Raw genomic sequence first — 21365 nt, 5'->3', positions numbered from 1 at the left:
GGTGTGTGCATCCAAAATCCCAAGGGGAGAGTGGAGAAGAGATTGCAGCATGGCCATCTGCCTGGGAGGTGCTTTCTCACTTTCTCTCTTTCTTTGGCAGGCACATGCATCCTATAGCAAAAACTTAAAAAAATTAAAAAAAAGGAAAGACACACCGGGCATGTGTGTGTAAAGTCCCTAAAGGAGAAAATAGAGGAGACAAGATTGTAGCGGGACCATTTTCCATTTTTTCTGTTTATTAATTGCCAGAAAGCATGTATGTTGATGAGAGAGAGAGAGGGAGGGAGGGGGGAAAGAGAGGAAAAGAAAGTGAAAGCACCTTCCAGTGGGGCAAGGTCATACTGTAATCCCTTCTCCTCCATTTCTCCATCCCACTGGGATTTTGGCCACACACACACACACACACACACACACACACACGCCCAGCTTGTTTTTCAAGCTGTTGGGGCTGGAATGCAAGCTATAGTTGGCCACGTAGGATCTGGCTTTCTTAACCACTAGGCCATGGGGCTAGTTATTCATACTTGAAGAGGAGCTGATAAGAAATGACCTGAAAGTCCACAGGCTGATGGTAAGCACTGCATTGATTCCAGGCTCTTTTTTTCCCAGTAAGTTGTGAACGATTTCACCCCTGATATCTTTGGTTTGTTTTAAACTAATTTTTTTTGAAACTTCCTTTTTTAATAAGTTTTTCATCTCCTTCAACTATGGTAGGAATGGAAATAAAGGTCAAATTTCATTCCAGAATAGAGAATGAGGATAACTGGATAGATATCTTTATTCCAACTATAATATTGCCAACTATAATATAAAAATGCTTTGAATGAAATAAATTAACATCAGTTGTATAAGTCAAAGTTGCTAGATATGAGACATCTACAGAAATGTTTGGCTTAATCATAAATAATAATAGAAAAAAATATCAGTAACATTGTACATCAGTTAAAACTACTTACTTTTGAAGTTTTTTTGTGTTGCTTGATATGATTGGATAAACTTTCCTGGCAGTTATGAGCAGTAACCTGTAAACATGCGCTCTTGGTTACCATACTGTCTTCAGCCAATGATGAACTGTTACTTTCTTCTATGTCATAGTAGCTTGCCGTTTATCATAGCAACCCCAAACATTGTTTTACTTTGTTCTTGACAGTATTAGCAAGCTCAGTGTTAAACTGAATGTCTTTGGATTTGATTTTTGGATTAGTTTCAAGTAGTCATTTATTTTTTTCTCTTTGATCCACTGCCTCTTAATACCAGTCTCAAATCCAAGACATGGATTCTTGTGTGTCTTGGAAACGATAATTATTTCATTTTAGTCTGAGGCCTGCCTCTTTAATTCTATGATTGGAATATTTATTCTTTTTGGTTTGAGTTTTTTATTTAGAAATTCTTAACCTAAAATTTTTAGCTATTAATCTGTGAAATTCATCCTGGGATGCTAAACTCTATTTGGTAGAATTGCCAGCATCTAGAAGACTTTTCATTTTTCTTTAGCCGCAACTAGTCTTAAAAGGCCTACCCAACTCATATTCCTGCAGGTAAGAGTGTCTTTATTAGTGGTAGAATTTGGGGACCTCCTACATAATTTTTTTATAATAGATGAGCTGGATGATTGCCAAATAGCCTTTAAATTTCACTTTCTGCTCCATTTATTGGGTCATTGGGAAAGTCATGATGCATTCTTACATATAAAACCAGAAAAATACGTCATGACTTTCCTTGCAACCTAATAGTTACTAACTCCCCCACGCTTTTCCAGTTGTTGCCCTGTTGGGTACCTGGAACTGTCTGCTCTGAGCCCAGTGTCTGCAGCTGGACTCTATCAGTACTTTGTGGTGTAGTCAGAACAAGGACTAGAAACTACCCTCATCTGAAAGAAATGTTTCTGGCCCTCAGTGTAGGACTTGTGCTTGGTTAACTTGGTTTCTGCAGAACCATTTATTTTTGTTTTTTAGAGAGAGATATTTACTTTAGGGCATGTGCACTTGCCTGAGAGACAGAGACAGAAAGCAAGAAATCACCCCCCAGGGGGAATGGCCATGCTGCAGTCCCTTCTCTTTCATTTTTCTCTCAGGATCTTGGGCACGCATACGTGCCCAGCATTGTTTTAAGTCACTAGGTCTGGGACTTGAACCACGGTTGACTACGTGGGAGTCTAGCAACTAACCATTATGACATCTGCTGGTCCCCGCAGAATCACTTACAACCATTTCTTGCTTCTTTTTCATTAGGTGTATGTAAGTTGGCTTTGACTGTGAGTGCTTCCTGTTAATGCTTAAAACTGAGATTTGTGTTTTCATTATCCCCAATAATAGAAGAGACTAGAGGGCAGGGTTTTTTTTTTTTCTTTTCTTTTTTTAAGGTTTTTGCCATATGGTGTATGCACTCACCATAGAGAGACATATAGTTGCCTTAACCTCCATGCCACCTTCTGGCCTTTGATAGCATATTCTAAAAGATGTAATAAATATTTATAATAGCATGTAATAGAAAAATCAAGTGTGAACTTAGTGCATGTTTATTTTGGTTTTAGGAACTCATATCTTCCCCCCTCCCCACATGCAGACACACCTACACTTTTAGGGTTGTCTTTATGTGATTCTTTACAAAATACTTCCTGTTGAAATTAAGATGATAATTTCTGAAGTGGATGCTGTCAATTAATTTAATAGTTACTCAATAGAAACTACTTTTTAATTAAAAAACACTTTAATTTGCTTCCTGTGTACTTTATTAACACAGCTCACACCTCTGGAATTACACACTGTCTCATTTAATTTGAGAGTAACAGCTGAATTAATAGAGATCCTATGTCAGTGACAAAGACAAGGTACTAACTTCACTTTTCACTGTGCTGATAACCATCTTTGGATAAATGCAAGATTATATGTAGAGGACTTAGCATCCTCATCTAAAACAGAACTAGGCCTTCTTGGGATTCATAGAATTTGCAGTACAAGTTGTCCACTTACTCGACTTGAATAGAAATTTATTTTCTGTCAGTATCTTCTCTTACAAGCACTGCAAGGAAGTATCAACGTACACTTTTTTTTATTGTCAGAGAGCAGGCCACTTGTGCATAAGAGTGTGGGTGTGAGCACATGCATTTATCCTGTCAGGATTCTGGGCACACATAAATGCACACACACCTGGTATGTTTTTCAAGCTGGTGGATCTGGGACTTGAACTGTATGGTCGGCCATGTAGGATGTGGTTCCCTTAACCCCCAGGCCATGAGGATAGCTCAGTCTTTGTGACTTCTAAATGGCTTGTTTAAAGGCAAAATGTACTGTAAAAGATGTAGGAATTTGTCTAAGAGAGGAAATTTTATACATTGAGAACTGTCAGTTCTTGAAAATATGAGCAGTTCTTCTTTTAACTATAAGCTGAGTCTTTTTCTAGCTCTTGAAACTAGAAACAATTTCTCTGTATTCAAACCAAGCATAGAAATCGGTAATGGTGGGATTGGCAATTCAGCATGGGACTAGACATTCAAACTGCATTCAATGAATATTTTTTATGGTTGGTTGACTTTAAGGCTTGAAACACATTTACTAGTACTAAGACTTAAGATTAAAATCCATCTTTACTTGTGGTTATACTACTAGTATAGGTGGGGAAAACTTACTCTTCCCAGATCTAAATGACCCATAGGCCTTTGTCAAAATTGGTACTCTATTTCACGATTTGATTAGGCCAGTAGGATGAAATCTTTGCTTTGAAGGAAAGTTTTGAGAATATAATAATAAGCCTCTTCACATCTTGAGGATCAGATTCAAATTATGTTTGTGCCATTTCAGTGTGTAAAAAAGTTCGATTGAATTGAAAGGGAAAAAAGGCTATATGGGCCGAGAACAAATAGAGTTGCAAATTTTTATTTGTAGCCCATAGCCTTAGGGAGGAATCCAGTTTGTATAGTCACTTTAATTAATTTTATTGTGAATGTTGACTAAACAGTGGAATTGGGTATCTTGACAGTTGACTTAATTTGAACAGTCACATTAGGTAAGATTGGAAAGTTTGGGGGATGTCACCGTTGGATGTGTTTTCTGGTTTGTTTCTAGTGTCCCTTCTGATATGGAGAGAATTTAATTGATCCACTTGGACTTTACATAACAGGTAAGCGTAATGCCTCATAAATGTGTTCTTGCCTTATTTCAGCTTAACTAATAATCATAATCGAACCCATTGTTCTTAATTATAGTTTGATTGTTTTTCCTCTGATGCATTCTTTTTCTCTTTTAAATTTTATTTATAATAATAATAATATTATTATTATTATTTAACTTGCTATAGGACATGTGTGCTCACCAGAGAGAGAGAGAGAAATCAAGCCTCTGGGTCTGGGACTTGAACCACTGTCAGCCATGTGTGAACACAGTGCCTTAACCACCTCACCACCTGCTGCCCTTGCACATGCATTCTTTTTCCTTTGCCCACACAGAAATTTTTGTACCCACTATCTCCTTTTTCAAGCCCATCTAAGCTCTGCTACCAGCCTCTTGTATACATCATGTTGGGCAAGTCACTAGGCCACTTTGGGGTTTCGTTTCCTTACCTTTAAAACAAAAAAAATAATTTAACTGGATACTATTAAGTTTGTCTATATCTCTAAAAATATCATATCCCTTTATTCATCAAACATTCATGAAACACCTGTGTGCAGGAACAATACAGGGTGCTCTGAGTACAAGTCCCTTGCCTTCAGAGAATGTTCAGGCTGATAGCAAAGAACGCCCTCACTTTTTCAGATCAGCTTAGTCTTTTACTCTGGAAAAATTGTGTAGTATTAGCAGATTTCCTTAATCTTTAGCATTACCCTATAAGACACTTGTTAAAACTGTTAATATTACTTAAATCTTTAATCTGTTAATGAACCCAAATAGGTGCCTAAAGCACAGTAAGGGCAGAACACAGAAACACCAGGATTACAGAGGAGAAAAAGAAAGGCTCTACTGAGCAAGGAGGACAGGAGATGATTCTCAAATTTACTTCTGCTAAAATAAAAAGATAGGATCTTTTGTGGAGACATTTCCCACCCAAGTCCTCAGTCTCTTCCTTATGTGCAAATTAAGGACTGAAACTGGTATAGGTCTGATTTGCTGACCAGAGTCATGGCTCCAGGAGGCTTTCCCTCTGCAGCTGGAGCCAGTCTTAGGTCTCTCAGCCCTCGCCAGGGCCTGTGCCCGCAGGCAGACTTACACAACAAAGCTACTAGGTCTTTCTTTAAAGATTATATCTATATCTATATATATATATAGATATAGATATCTGGGGAAAACAGTCCTGTTTGTGGCATACTGCTCTGAGTATGTGATAATCAGAGGTTAGGCATTTCTTACAAGATCAGGACAAGCTGGGTGAGCAAAAGTGGTTAAAGTTCAACAGTAAACAAGTACTGCTTCAGTAAATCTATTCAGATTTGCTTTATGATTTCATTTCTAAAAGTACTCATCTCTTTAAATTTTTTTTTTTTTTAATTTATGAGCCAGCTTCCCACCCTGGAAAACGAAGCTGGGTGCCCCATTTTAATTTTGATCAGTTGTTTTCTTCAGTTGATAGAAAATAAACTATGGGACCAGCAGGTGGTGTAGAGGTTAAGGTACTAGATCCCACATGGCTGACAGTGCTGTTCTCATTTCAGACCCAGTGGCTTGAAAATAAGCCTTGGGACCAGCAGATGATGTAATGGTTACATTACTGGTCTCGCACGTAGTCAACCATGGTTTGAATCCCAGACCCTGGAGGCTTAAAACTCATGTTGGGTGCATGTGTGTGCGTTCCCAAAATCTCAAGAGGAGACTGAAGGAAAAGGGATTGTGGTGTGGTTTTCTCCCCAGGGGCTGATTTCTCACTTTCTGTCTCTTTGTCTCTGTCTTTCCGGTGAGTGCATGTGCCCTATAGCAAAAATCTCTTAAAGAAAATCAGTGCTGGGAGTGTGAGCATGCATATCCAAAATCCTGAGAGGAGACTGGAGAAAGGGATTGCAGCATAGTCATCTTCCCTGGGAGGTGATGTCTCACTTTCCCTTGCTCTTGCACTCTCTCGTTCTCTTTGACAAGTGCATGCCCCTATAGGGAAAACAAAATAAAACATAAAAAACAGGAAAGAAAAGAAAAAATAGAAAAGAAATTATGTACCATAGAGTAAGACTCAGAAAAACGATTTATTTATTTATTTATTTATATTTTGGAGAGGTTTTGCTATAGGGTGCGTGCACTCGCCAGAAAGACAGAGAGAGACAGAGAGACAGAAAGCGAGAAATCACCCTCCAGGGGGATGGCCATGCCGCAATCCCTTCTTCATTCTCCTCTCGGGATCTTGGGCATGCATGCACATGCACCTGGCATGAGTTTAAGCCATCGGATCCAGGACTCAAACTGTGGTCAACTACATGGGAGTCCAGTGACATAGCCATTACGCTACTTGCTGGTCCCATGAATGATTTCTTTAAGGCAAATAAAAAATAAAGGCAGAGTCGGGCCAGCAGGTGGCATGCAGGTTAAGGCTGCTGGATCCCACATGACCAACCGAATTGTTTGAGTCCTGGACTCATCAGTTTTTAAATGGCAGGCACATGTACATGTCTGCCCAATATCCTTTTTTAAAAATAATTATTTAATTTTATTTATTCATTCATTTATTTCCATTTGACTAAAGAAAGACAGAGAAAAGGAAAGTGAGAAAGCAAGCCAAGTCTGGGACTCAGACTGTGGTCGGCCATGTGGGAGTGTCCAGTGCCTTAACCACCATGCCGTCTGCTGGCCCCTGCCCAGTATCCTAACAGGAGAAGAAGGGGTTACAGTATGGCCATGAGTTCTCACTTTCCATCTTTCTCTCTGTATGTCTGTCTTCCTTGAGCTAACACACCCTCTAGCAAAAAAATAACAAACTAGAAAGAAAAAGCCTAGAGGTGTGATAATATAATTTTATATCTATATATAGTATGTAAACTGTAAATATTCTATATAAGATATATGATATATAGAAAAGAGGCCTAAGAAAAATGCTAGAAAAAAATGTTTTTAGAGAGATTTTTGCTGTAGGGCACATACACTTGCCAGAGAGACAGAAAGTGAGAAATTACCCCCAAGGGGGATGGCCCTGTCACAATCCCTTCTCCATTCTCCTCTTGGGATCTTGGGCACACATGCATACGTGCCAGGTATGAGTTTCAAATCTCTGGGACTTGAATGGCAGTCGACCATGTGAGAGTCCAGTGCCTCAACCATTACACCACGGACTGGCCCCTAGAAAAAAATTTCCAAGATTATAGCTTTGTTTAAATTTTTTTTCCAGGTTTTTGCCATAGAGCACGTGTACTTGCCTAAGAGAGGCAGAGAGAGACAGAGAGGGAAAGTGAGAAAATACCCCCTGGGGTATGGCCACACTGCAGTTCCTTCATTCTCTTGGGATTTTTGAGTATGCGTGCACTCACACCTGGTGTGATTTTCAAGCCATCAGATCTGGGACTCAAACCATAGTCTACCATGTGAAAGTCCAGCACCTTAACTACCATGGCACCTGCTAACCCCCTCTGTTTAAAAATTTTCGCACTCAAAGGAAAAAGAGAAGGCCAGCAGATGATGTGGTTGGGGCTCTGGACTCACCTGTGGCCAACTATGGTTAAGAGTCCCGGATCTGGCAGCTTGCTTTCTCACTTTTTGCCTCTCTCTCTGTTCTCTGTTTCTCTCTGGTGAGTGCATGTGCTCTGTGGAAAATTTAAATAATAATCATGATAAAATAAAAATTCAATAATTTTTTAAAAAGAGAGTTTGATAGATGCTACTGGACCTGCGTGACTTTGTAATCCAGAAGATGATTGGACTATAGACAGTGTAGAGGACTCATTCATGTGAAACATTCATAGAAGGGGGAGGAGTGGGACTGCTTCCTTTGACTATGGTCATAGAAGACTTTTTTAAAAAGAGGTTAAAGGGACCAGCAGTTAGAGTAATGGCTATGTCGCTGGACTCCCACGTAGTCTACCGCGGTTCGAGTCCCGGACCTGGCAGCTTAAACTCTCGCCCGGCGTGTGTACATGCGGGCCCAAGAATGGAAGAGAAGGGATTGCGGAGTGGCCATCCCCCCTGGGGGGTGATTTTTCGCTTTCTATCTATCTCTTTGTCTCTGTCTTTCTGGTGAGCGCATGCATCCTATAGCAAAAACCTCTCCAAAAAAAAAAAAAAAAAGAAAGAAAAGAAAGAAATAAAACCCCAGAAGTGTAGATCTGGGAGAATGATCTTCCAGGCTGAGGAAAGATAGTGCAGAGGTCCCAAGATGGAAATAAGCTCTGTTTGTTCATAGGAAGGCCAGTGTGGCTGGGGTGAAGTTAGTGACGAGGGAGAGGGTAGGCCATGAATTTGAGCTGGTAAGTCAACTTGTTATAAAAGGACCCTATAGGGTCAAATAAAGAGGTTGAATTTTATCCTAAGTGTGTTAAATTAGAAGAGTGACATAATCTGATTTACATTTTAAAAGCTCATTGTGGCTGCTCTTCTGAACAGGAACAGCGGAACAGTGTGGGCTACAAAGGGAGCTGAGAGATCAGTTAGGAACCAGTGAACACCATTCAGATGAGGAAAAACCATGTCTGGGACAGAAATGGATGAATGTGCTGTGTGTTGAGAAGTAGGACACCTGACAGGACTTGCTGATGCCATATGAAAAGATAGGGTTTGGGCTTGAGCAACTATGTTGAAGATCGTGCCATTTCGTATTTTAGTCATGTTAGACACTTCAGATTAAGTCATGTTTCGCATAATGATGTTTTGGTCAACATCAGACTGCAGGCGTGACGTCGTCCCATAAAGAGCATATAGAGCTACCACATAGCCTAGGAGTGTAGTAGGCTGTGGCCTCTAGGTTTGTGAAGTACACTGTGTGATGTTTGGAGGATGAAACTGCCTTAAGACACATTTCTCAGAAGGAGTCTCCATTATTACTGACACATGAATCTAATTTAGGAACGGAGCCTTTTAATTTTGTAAGCTTGTGACAAGGGACAGAGTGAGATCTCTGTTAGGGCACTGATTTCTTGGAAACTCCCAGTCTAGAAAATTACTCTGACATGTTAGAATACTAGACATTTTATTTTAAAAAATTAATGATGATTAAGTGCTAGAGCATGAAAAGTCGTTGTAAAAGATAGATATAAGATCCGTTCCCAGAGTCTGGTCTTGGAAGTGGGCATGAACCTATCAATGATTTGCTGAGGTCTCCATTAATAATAGTGCTGAGAATTCATTAGAACAAAAGAGCATACTTTTCTATGGAGTTGCCACTTGAAAATGAAATAGAAGTTGAAAGCTAGGGTATATAAATGCATCTCCTCACAGATTATTTTTCCAACTCCTACATGTTGAATAAAAGACCACACCTGATTTAAGAATCACCAAATCAAAGGAATGACAAAGTATTGGATTAGGAGTTAAAAGATTTGAGTTCTGAACTCAAGCCCCGTAATAGACATGTGACTGTGACAAATCGAACCTGAGCTTCTGTTTCCTTATTTGTAAAATCTTTGCTCTGCATGCCTGACAGAGCTGTTAAAAATCCCAAATAAGATCATGGGTGTCAGAGTACTTTGAAGACTGTGAAGCATTGAACACTGTGTGTGAGGGAGTGGTTACATAGCCCAAAGTATTTAACTCCAAGGACCTTGGAAGGCCTTTTAAAGCAGACTAGGAGGGTGGGGGAGAGGGGCAGTGCAGAGGCTCTGCCTCCACTGTGAATCTTGGTTTCTACTGGACCACAGTACTCGGCTGTATGGAACAGAGGACTCTGGATAAATTTAAGTGCTATAAAGATGATAAAATGAAAGTTGACAAGGATGTTGATTTTGCTCTTATTTGCTATAGAATGTTATTCTTAGCCATAATGCTAAAATGAAAGGTAGTAAAAACCAGTATTTTTTACTTTTTAAGTTTTTTCTCCTGTATTTGATCTTTTTTTTTGAAAGGTTTTTGCTATAGGGCACGTGCGCTTGCCAGACAGACAGAGGGAGACAGAGAGACAGAAAGCGAGAAATCACCCCCCAGGGGGGATGGCCACGCTGCAATCCCTTCTCCTCCATTCTCCTCTCAGGATCTTGGGCACGCACGCACACGTGCCTGGCGTGAGTTTTAAGCCACCGACTCTGGGACATGAACGTGGTCAACTACATGGGAGTCGAGTGACATAGCCATTACGCTAACCGCTGGTCCCTGTATTTGACCTTTAGATTGTGAGTAGTATTTTGTTTGGTTTACTTGGGAGTATCTTTTTCTTAAGTGAAAAGTATTGGGGCCAGCAACTGGTGTAATAGTTACTTCGCTGGCTTCTCATGTAGTCGACTGGTTCAAGTCCTGGACCCAGCGGCTTAAAATTCATGCCAAAAATCCCGAGAGGAGAATGGAGGAGAAGGGATTGCAGTGTGGCCATCCCCCTCCCCCCCAGGGGTTATTTCTTGCTTTCTGTCTTTCTGTCTCTCCATTGGGTGTATGTGCCCTATAATAAAAATCTCTCTTTAAAAAAAGTGAAAAGTATAACAGGCCAGAGGCTTGCATGCAGTTGAAAGCAACTGTTGGCTAACAAGAGAATGGAAGTGGGGGAAAAAGAAAAAACAGGTTGGGAGGAAAAAGTAAAGCAAGAGGGAGGAAAAACGTGAGAAAAGAAAAAGCTTAAATTATTTCAATAAGTCAAAAAATAAAAGTCTGAAGTGTTCTTTAACAATCTGTCTTTGAGATTTCAGGTACAAAAATTTGAAGTGATTAAAGGAGAGTTTGATCCGTAGGGGAATAAATAAAATTAAGAAAAAAAGGGAGGACAGGTTCCTTCAGAAGGTAGAATGTAGACTGTAGAGAGGAAAGAGAAGGTTCTCTGTGGAAACATGACCTGCAGAAGGAAGTGCAGTCTCTGTGAAGCTACGTGGGGTACTGTGAGCATTGTTTTTGTCTTAAGATGTGCTTTCTTCCTCAAATATATAAAGTTCGTCACTTGACCCCCTCTGCCTAAGTGACCCCAGTGGTGTCTGATTCCCATTAAGTCTAGGGAAAATATTTTGCCAACGTAAGATTTTCATTATTCTGGATATCTGCACTGAAGTCATTGGCTATTTTTCCCTTCACATTTATTTAGAGAGATTTTTGCTATAGGACATGTACACTTGTCAGAGAGAAAGAAAGAAAGCAAGAAATCACCCCCCAGGGGGCATGGCCATGCCACAGTCCCTTCTCCATTCTCCTCTCAGGCTTTTGGGCATACATGCACACGTGCCTGGAATGAGTTTCAAGCCACTGGGTTCATACCACAGTCTACCACTGGGGAGTCCAGCGATGTAACCATTATGTCATCTGCTGGTTGCAACATTTATTTATTTACCTATTGTTGTGATTTTCAGGCCACTGGGTCCAGGACTTGAACCTTGGTCAGTCATGTGAGAGTCCAGTGCCTCAACCCACACGCCACCTGCTGGTCCCAATTCATTGGCTTTTTAAAAATGTACCTCAGACTACATTATTGCCTATTTAAAATATCATCTTGATATTGTTTTGTTGTTTTTGTTTTCTGACTTTTTCAATTTACTGTTTTTCCTTAATTCATTGACTTGGAGCTTAGAGAACAAAAAGTCAAACAACATGAGATTATGACAAACAGTGTCAGCTGAAGTCCTTTTTTTCCGCTTTCTCAATTCTGAATATTTCCCACCCTCACTCTGTAGACAACTGATTGCTATGAATTTAGTATATATCTTTCCAGTGTGGATGTGTGTGTGTAGATGTATTGGTTTATGTGTTAAATTTTTATACACATTATATATGTGTTGAACATGCATATGTTTTCATAAATGTAAATCTATAGCAGTCTTTTATTTATGTTTTATAAAGTCTATTCATGTGAGTACATATAGATCTAGGTAGGTCTCCCCTTTTAGCTGTTTCATTTTCATTTCACTGGATGAATATGTCACCATTTTTCAACAACTCTTGATGGGTATTTAAATTACTTCCTTTTTCAGGGGCCATTATAGAAGGAAACTCTAGTGAACAACCTCCATATTTCCCTGCTGACTTTTCTCCTCTCTGTTTTTTGCTTCAGTGATTTGATTTTGTCAAGAACATCTCATTATTTTATATTCTTTCCTTGGTCCAGCACTTCGGTCATTATTGGAGGGAGGGAAATGGATGAGAATAACCATCCATAATTTGGAAAACCAATCCTTTTTTACCAGGGGAAAAACTCTGAGATTTTCTTTCCTTGAGGATTATTTTTGGAATCTGATAAATTTGGCAACTTTGCATTTTGATATCTTGCATATTTATTTTCTCATATCCTCGCATATCTTATAGATGTTTTTCATAACTTCAGTAATTGCTCACCTTTTCCCTTCTAAGTTCCTTTTACTACGAACTCCTATGATACTTTCCACCCAAATGCGGCACCGTTTAGTGATCTCCACTGACATTCGTGCAGTTCCTGTGTTACACGATTCTAACAGAGCTGAAATTTGTCAGTTTCTTGGCGCATTCTTAGGTAAGCATTTTTAAAGTATGCCCTTGCCTTGATTTCAGATTAGAATTGCCGTCTTATATATACATTTTGTTTAAGGACCATTTGTTTCAGTGACCATTGGTTTCACTTAGGAATTTTTTTCTCTGTTTTTTACATTGGTGGAGGGCTCATGTGCTTGCCAGAGAAAGAAACAGACAGACAGACAGGAGGAGGAGGGAGGGAGGGAGAAAGCACCCCCTAGTGGGATGTGGTCAGGCTGTAATCCTTTCTCCTCCATTTCTCTCTCCTGTCAAGATTTTAGGCACACATGTACACAAGCTGCCAGGGCTGAGATTTGAACCATGTGGTTGTCCATGTGGGAATTTCCTTTAACTACTGTGCTACTGGGCCAACCCTTATACTTTTTTTTTTTTTTTAGTCTTTAATTCACTGTGCTTTATTCTCTATTGTGAGGTTGAGTATATTTTTAATTTTCATGCTCCATGTTTTTCTCCCTCTAAACCTGGATCCTGCTCAGAGCTTTGAGCACTTGGAATCCTGAGGTGTTACAAATGAAAACTATGGCCACGCTGCAATCCCTTCTCCTCCATTCTCCTCTCAGGATCTTGGGCACGCACGCACACGTGCCTGGCGTGAGTTTTAAGCCACCGACTCTGGGACATGAACGTGGTCAACTACATGGGAGTCGAGTGACATAGCCATTACGCTAACCGCTGGTCCCTGTATTTGACCTTTAGATTGTGAGTAGTATTTTGTTTGGTTTACTTGGGAGTATCTTTTTCTTAAGTGAAAAGTATTGGGGCCAGCAACTGGTGTAATAGTTACTTCGCTGGCTTCTCATGTAGTCGACTGGTTCAAGTCCTGGACCCAGCGGCTTAAAATTCATGCCAAAAATCCCGAGAGGAGAATGGAGGAGAAGGGATTGCAGTGTGGCCATCCCCCTCCCCCCCAGGGGTTATTTCTTGCTTTCTGTCTTTCTGTCTCTCCATTGGGTGTATGTGCCCTATAATAAAAATCTCTCTTTAAAAAAAGTGAAAAGTATAACAGGCCAGAGGCTTGCATGCAGTTGAAAGCAACTGTTGGCTAACAAGAGAATGGAAGTGGGGGAAAAAGAAAAAACAGGTTGGGAGGAAAAAGTAAAGCAAGAGGGAGGAAAAACGTGAGAAAAGAAAAAGCTTAAATTATTTCAATAAGTCAAAAAATAAAAGTCTGAAGTGTTCTTTAACAATCTGTCTTTGAGATTTCAGGTACAAAAATTTGAAGTGATTAAAGGAGAGTTTGATCCGTAGGGGAATAAATAAAATTAAGAAAAAAAGGGAGGACAGGTTCCTTCAGAAGGTAGAATGTAGACTGTAGAGAGGAAAGAGAAGGTTCTCTGTGGAAACATGACCTGCAGAAGGAAGTGCAGTCTCTGTGAAGCTACGTGGGGTACTGTGAGCATTGTTTTTGTCTTAAGATGTGCTTTCTTCCTCAAATATATAAAGTTCGTCACTTGACCCCCTCTGCCTAAGTGACCCCAGTGGTGTCTGATTCCCATTAAGTCTAGGGAAAATATTTTGCCAACGTAAGATTTTCATTATTCTGGATATCTGCACTGAAGTCATTGGCTATTTTTCCCTTCACATTTATTTAGAGAGATTTTTGCTATAGGACATGTACACTTGTCAGAGAGAAAGAAAGAAAGCAAGAAATCACCCCCCAGGGGGCATGGCCATGCCACAGTCCCTTCTCCATTCTCCTCTCAGGCTTTTGGGCATACATGCACACGTGCCTGGAATGAGTTTCAAGCCACTGGGTTCATACCACAGTCTACCACTGGGGAGTCCAGCGATGTAACCATTATGTCATCTGCTGGTTGCAACATTTATTTATTTACCTATTGTTGTGATTTTCAGGCCACTGGGTCCAGGACTTGAACCTTGGTCAGTCATGTGAGAGTCCAGTGCCTCAACCCACACGCCACCTGCTGGTCCCAATTCATTGGCTTTTTAAAAATGTACCTCAGACTACATTATTGCCTATTTAAAATATCATCTTGATATTGTTTTGTTGTTTTTGTTTTCTGACTTTTTCAATTTACTGTTTTTCCTTAATTCATTGACTTGGAGCTTAGAGAACAAAAAGTCAAACAACATGAGATTATGACAAACAGTGTCAGCTGAAGTCCTTTTTTTCCGCTTTCTCAATTCTGAATATTTCCCACCCTCACTCTGTAGACAACTGATTGCTATGAATTTAGTGTATATATCTTTCCAGTGTGGATGTGTGTGTAGATGTATTGGTTTATGTGTTAAATTTTTATACACATTATATATGTGTTGAACATGCATATGTTTTCATAAATGTAAATCTATAGCAGTCTTTTATTTATGTTTTATAAAGTCTATTCATGTGAGTACATATAGATCTAGGTAGGTCTCCCCTTTTAGCTGTTTCATTTTCATTTCACTGGATGAATATGTCACCATTTTTCAACAACTCTTGATGGGTATTTAAATTACTTCCTTTTTCAGGGGCCATTATAGAAGGAAACTCTAGTGAACAACCTCCATATTTCCCTGCTGACTTTTCTCCTCTCTGTTTTTTGCTTCAGTGATTTGATTTTGTCAAGAACATCTCATTATTTTATATTCTTTCCTTGGTCCAGCACTTCGGTCATTATTGGAGGGAGGGAAATGGATGAGAATAACCATCCATAATTTGGAAAACCAATCCTTTTTTACCAGGGGAAAAACTCTGAGATTTTCTTTCCTTGAGGATTATTTTTGGAATCTGATAAATTTGGCAACTTTGCATTTTGATATCTTGCATATTTATTTTCTCATATCCTCGCATATCTTATAGATGTTTTTCATAACTTCAGTAATTGCTCACCTTTTCCCTTCTAAGTTCCTTTTACTACGAACTCCTATGATACTTTCCACCCAAATGCGGCACCGTTTAGTGATCTCCACTGACATTCGTGCAGTTCCTGTGTTACACGATTCTAACAGAGCTGAAATTTGTCAGTTTCTTGGCGCATTCTTAGGTAAGCATTTTTAAAGTATGCCCTTGCCTTGATTTCAGATTAGAATTGCCGTCTTATATATACATTTTGTTTAAGGACCATTTGTTTCAGTGACCATTGGTTTCACTTAGGAATTTTTTTCTCTGTTTTTTACATTGGTGGAGGGCTCATGTGCTTGCCAGAGAAAGAAACAGACAGACAGACAGACAGGAGGAGGAGGGAGGGAGGGAGAAAGCACCCCCTAGTGGGATGTGGTCAGGCTGTAATCCTTTCTCCTCCATTTCTCTCTCCTGTCAAGATTTTAGGCACACATGTACACAAGCTGCCAGGGCTGAGATTTGAACCATGTGGTTGTCCATGTGGGAATTTCCTTTAACTACTGTGCTACTGGGCCAACCCTTATACTTTTTTTTTTTTTTGAGTCTTTAATTCACTGTGCTTTATTCTCTATTGTGAGGTTGAGTATATTTTTAATTTTCATGCTCCATGTTTTTCTCCCTCTAAACCTGGATCCTGCTCAGAGCTTTGAGCACTTGGAATCCTGAGGTGTTACAAATGAAAACTGTTACTCTTCTCTAATAACACACTCTGCCTGCTGCTAGTGTTTGAGTAGGACTTCCTTTCTTAACAGCTAGTTTGGGCAGCCACCTGTCTCATGAATACATTCGCTATCTTTAAGTATTTGAGAAGAATATATGTGCTTAGTACTTTAAAAAAAAAAAAAACAACTACTAAAAACTTAAAATGGAAACCAGAGTAATAAATTAATAAATATAATTTGAAGATCAGATGCCTATGTATTTTCTCTCAGATCTGTTCTTGCCTCAGGATATGGCTTAGTTCTAAGTATTGTGTTTGTAAAGTGACCTTTGGATCTAGGCTTACTTAAATTTTAACATAGATGAAGTATTCTATGAAAAGAACACACACAGGTCAGCTGTTGGTGTGGTGGTGGAGGTGGCTGGATCCCACATGGCCTGCTGCACAGTTTGAGTTCTCCACCCAGCAGCTTGAAAAACACAATCCCAACAGGAGAAATGGAGAAAGGATTGCTTTGTAGCTGTTCCCCCTTGGGGGGGGGGTTGCTTTCTCACTTTTCCTCTCTCTTTTCTCTCTCTCTTCCTTCTGGTAAGAGCATACTTCCTCTAGCTAATTCAGAAGAAAGAAACTACAAGCACAGGCCCAGCGACAAAACACAGTGGCAGCACACTCTTCTTCCATGCTCGAGCTTGGTGGAGTTTGGTTCCTGGTCGATCTCTGCTGGCCTCCCTGTGTGCATGACACTGGCTGGTTAAGAGTGCGGAGGGGAGGAATGTGGCATGAGACTCTGTGGAGGGTACCTGTCTCTTTTCCATGAAAATGAGGCCTTGTTGAGGGTACTTGTTTCTCTTCTATCTTTCATTAAATAAATAAAAATTTAAAAAATGCACAGGTACTACCTGTATGCTCAGAAGTATCCACCCCATCACTCTGTAGGCAGTTTTTTTGGTAAAAAAGAATTATTTTATTTAAGTTTATTTACTTTTTATTTATTTATTTATTTAAAATAATTTTACCAGAGAGGGACAGGAAGAGAGAGAAGGAAAGAGAAAGCAAGTCACCAGGTCTGGGACTTGAACCACGGTAGGCCATGTGGGAGTCCAGCACCCTTAACCACCATGCCACCTGCCAGCCCTACAATTTTGCTATTTAATTCCCTATGCCGTGGTAATCACTGCGTTTGAGTGGAACTGGTTATCTGCTCTTTGTCACATCAACCCCACGTTTTATGCTGCAGTGTAATGTTCCTATCTTAAATATTTCTTTAAAAGAAAATGATGTTCTTATATGGAATGTTAACATGGAGTTTGTTTTCCCTTCTACTCTGGAGACTCTGCTATAAAACTTTTTTAGTTCGTAAGTCAAAAATATTTTTTTCCCCTAACTGTAGTTACCCTCTTGGGATATTTCATCCGGCTACATAACAGAAGCCTTTATTGCCTCTGTGGGAGTCAAAATAAAATGTAAAGAAGTTTGTTCTTGAAGTTATAGTTTGTTGGCATAATTCTTTCTTTAAAACCCTTTTTTCCTGACCATAAATAAAATGTGCTCTCTTAAACTTAAAAATAGCAAAAGTCCAGTAAAGGAAGCAAGCGCTCAGTCTTAATGCTAGACCTTGTCAAGTAGTTCCCCACGATGGTTCCACCAGTTTGCGCCTGCACTCGCGGCGCATGAGCCTTCTCGTCTCCGCCCCACAGCCTCGTCATTAAAACAGGAACTGCACATTTGCAAGAGGAGAGTGCGATTATGGTTTGTATCAGGTTTTTCAGTCTCAACAGGACTCATTCATATTAATAACATAAACCTGAGCCTTGCTTGTGAGATAAACTGGGTTTTGAGTGGGTAGAGTTATTGTCTAATCTTTCAAGGATGGGGGTATAGAAGAAAAGATTAATTCAGCCATTTATTAAATATGTATTTGTTTCTGGCCTTCCATGTGCCAGATGCTGTCTGAGTGCAGCCACAAAACAGACAAGAATCTGCCTTTGTGGAGCTGGTTTTCCAGTTAGAAGAGACAGATTGTAGCATGGAAGATGACTTTATGTGCTACAGAAAAAATAATGAGGCAGAAATAGGATTGTGGTTGTGAGGGTGGGGATTACATTTTTAAGGGTGTCAAGGAAGGCCTCACAGAGATAGTGACAATTAAGGAAAGAGCCAAGGGAAGTAGGGGAGGAGTTACCCAGACAGAAAGTGGCAAGTGAAAAGCCCTGAGGCAGGAATGGGCCTGTTCTGTGTGAGGAACCTCAGCCAGAAGGTGGGGTGGCTGGAACATGGTGAGCTCAGGAGAGGGTGGAAGATGGGGCCAGGTCAGTCACCGAGGCCAGATTGCAGGGCCTTTTCCACCATGCGAAGGACAATGAGGTGGGAAGTTACTGGCGGTTCCATCAGAGGCTGCATTTGAACTGCTAAACTCGAAAATACTGCAGCCTGGCTTTGCTTCTACAAAAGCTTTTATTTTTCGTAGTAATTTGGGTGTAGGGTTCAGTGGGTGGTCTGGTGCTTGAGACCCTGGACTCCCACTTGGCGAACCATGGTTCAAGTCCCAGACCTGATGGCTTACTTTCTCACTTTCTCTCTCTCTGGTGAGTGCATGTGTCCTATAGAAAAAGAATCTGGATACAATAGGTATTACACTTAAATTCAAAGAAAAGGAAGTATAATAGAAAAAATCCTGCCTATAAGTATTTTTTCTGGATGACCTTCCTTTTTTTTTTTTTTAAAAGAGATTTTTGCTATAGGGCGAATGCACTCTGTAGAGACAGACAGAGAGACAGAAAGCAAGAAATCACTCCCCCGGAGGGATGGCCACACTTCAATCCCTTTCCCCATTCTCCTCTCAGGACTTTGGGCATGCCCACACATGTGCCTAGTGTGAATTTCTGCTAGTTCCAGGATTTGAACTGCTGTCAACTATGTGGGAGTCCAGCGATGTAACCATTATGCCATTGCTGGTTCCAGGATGGCCCTGCTTTATTACTGAGTTTTCATCTTGAATATCTTTGGGAAAAAAAAATGTACTCTGCACGATATTATATTCACCCTTAGATATTTGGGGCTAGATAAATGTCTACTCTGTTAGATTATTTTAATCATGTATGTTGTAAACATTTTTATTATAAAACATGGCACACTGTACAAAACATAATTATATAGTTTAAAGATTAATTATAAAAGGCAAATACCAATATAACCACCAATTAGACCTAGAAATCCATCATTGCCAGCACCCAGAAATCTACTGTGGATCATTTCTAGATTATAACCAATGTCAGGTTCAGAGGGATACCGTCCCTGTTCTGACAGTTGTGATAATCATTTCCTTATTTGTCTTTATGACTTTACACCTAGAATTCGTTCCAAACCAATGTAGTTTTGTCTGTTTTTAAATTTTGCATAAATGGAATAATACAGCATGTGATCTTTTGTGCCTTCTTTCAGAACCTAATAATATGTTTGTGACTTTCATTCACGTTATCTAAATTGTAGTTAAATTTCTTTGCCATGCAGAATTCTGTTATATAAATATACCACAATTTGTGTATCCGTTCTGCTGATGGACACGTGAATCATTTCTGGTTTTTGGCTGCTGTGATGATTCTTATTTACTGGGCTGATAGACATGTCAGGATTTCTCTATAAACTTTATGTTTAGGAGTAGAATTTGCTGGGTCTTCGACTTTATTAGGTAATAATGAACTTCCTGAAGTGATGGCACCAATTTGTCATCCTACCAACAGTTTGAGTTATGTCCCTGTTCAAGCCCTTACCAGTATTGTCAGACTTTTAAAGTTTACCAGTTTGTTGGGTCTGAAAATGTTAATTCTAACTAATTAACTGAGAAACCAAAACCATAAACTTCTAGGAAAAAAAATAGAGTGTGAAGGACCAGAAGTATTGGTTTCTGCTTTAACAATCTGAACCAGGGGCCGATAGGTGGCATGGTAGTTAAGGCACTGGACTCCCATGTGGCCAACTACAGTTCAAGTCTCAGACCTGGCAGCTTGCTTTCTCACTTTCTCTCTCTTCTCTCTCTGGTAAGTGTGTGTGCCCTACAGCAAATTGAAAATAATAATAATAAATAAAATTAAATAATTCTTTAAAAAGCAATATCCCCACAAATATGTATAATTACCATATGTTAATTTAAAAACTGAAAAAAAATAGAATCTGGGCCAACCCATGGCTTAGTGGTAGGGCAGCTAGATTCCACATGGCCAACTGTGGTTCAAATCCCAGACCCAGTAGTTGGCAGACATGTGTGCATGTGTGCCTAAGATCCTGAGAGGAGAATGAAGACGGGATTGTGGCATGGCCATCTCCCCTGGGGGATGATGTCTTGCATTCTGTCTCTCTGGAGAGTGCATGCACCATATAGCAAAAATCTCTCTCTATTCTCAGAGTCAAGAAATTTGTCTCTTTCACCACTGTATTTCAAAGAAGGCCTTCTGCAGTTGATACTCAGTAAATTATTTAGTGAATGAATTCAACCTCATCCCTGCTACTCTTAGCTGAACTGTGTGGGATTTTCATAGGCTTTATTTTATGGTATTTGATCCAAACTGCCCTGTTTTAGTGTCAGTAGTTTGGTATGATTTTGGTGATGGTTCATTTCATTACTGATAGTGACTGGACTTCCTTTTAAAAAAATTACTGTAGCCTAAGAGAAGCTTATTTGTAGTGTGCTAGTGAAAGTATTTACATTTTCAAGAAGAGACCTTAATTTTTTTAAGCTTTTAGTTTTCACTCTGAGACAGAAACAGAGACAGAGAGGGAAAGTAAGATATCAACTCCCCTCCCTCAGGGAGATGGCCATACCACAACCCCTTCTCCTCTATTCTCTGTTGGGGTTTTGGGCACACATACATGAACGCCTGATGTGTTTTATAGCCATCAGGTCCTGGACTCACAGTTGGCCATGTGGGACCCAGCAGTCTTAACCATCATGCCATGAGCTGGCCCAAGATTCTACTTTTAAAACAATCACTAATCCTTGAGACCAGCAGATAGCATGATGGTTACGTCACTGAACTCCCACATAGCAGAGTATGGTTCGAGTCCTGGGCCCAGAGGCTTAAAACTCATGTAGGGCGTGTGTGTATAAATGCCCAAAATCCTGAGAGGAGAATGGAGAAGGGGTTGTGGCATGACCATCCTTCCTGGAGGATGAGTTCTCGCTTTCTGTCTGTCTCTTTCTGTCCCTCTGGTGAATGTATGCAGTCTATAGCAAAAACCTCTTAAAAAACAAAACAAAAGATTAAAAAAACCACTCACCCTTGATTTATCCAGTATTTCATTTATTTTTTCTCACAAAGCTAGATAACAC

At 39.9% G+C, this 21365-nt stretch overlaps 1 protein-coding gene across 2 annotated transcripts in view; it reads left to right on the top strand.

The window, feature by feature from the left end:
* Positions 1-4064: 4064 nt before the first annotated feature.
* SPOP (speckle type BTB/POZ protein) overlaps positions 4065-21365 on the top strand; it is a 70573-nt gene continuing 53272 nt past the window's right edge. For both annotated transcript variants that reach the window (XM_027767350.1, XM_027767349.1), the window contains exon 1: positions 4065-4119. The gene's annotated coding sequence lies outside the window, so the exon portion shown is untranslated. The remainder of the gene's footprint in view (positions 4120-21365) is intronic.

The sequence above is a fragment of the Tupaia chinensis genome, unplaced genomic scaffold (assembly GCF_000334495.1).
Source record: "Tupaia chinensis unplaced genomic scaffold, TupChi_1.0 Scaffold144171_2, whole genome shotgun sequence".
Classification (NCBI taxonomy): Eukaryota; Metazoa; Chordata; class Mammalia; order Scandentia; family Tupaiidae; genus Tupaia; species Tupaia belangeri.
The sequence above is the reverse complement of the archived record's forward strand: the minus strand, read 5'-3'. Positions and strand labels throughout refer to the sequence as shown.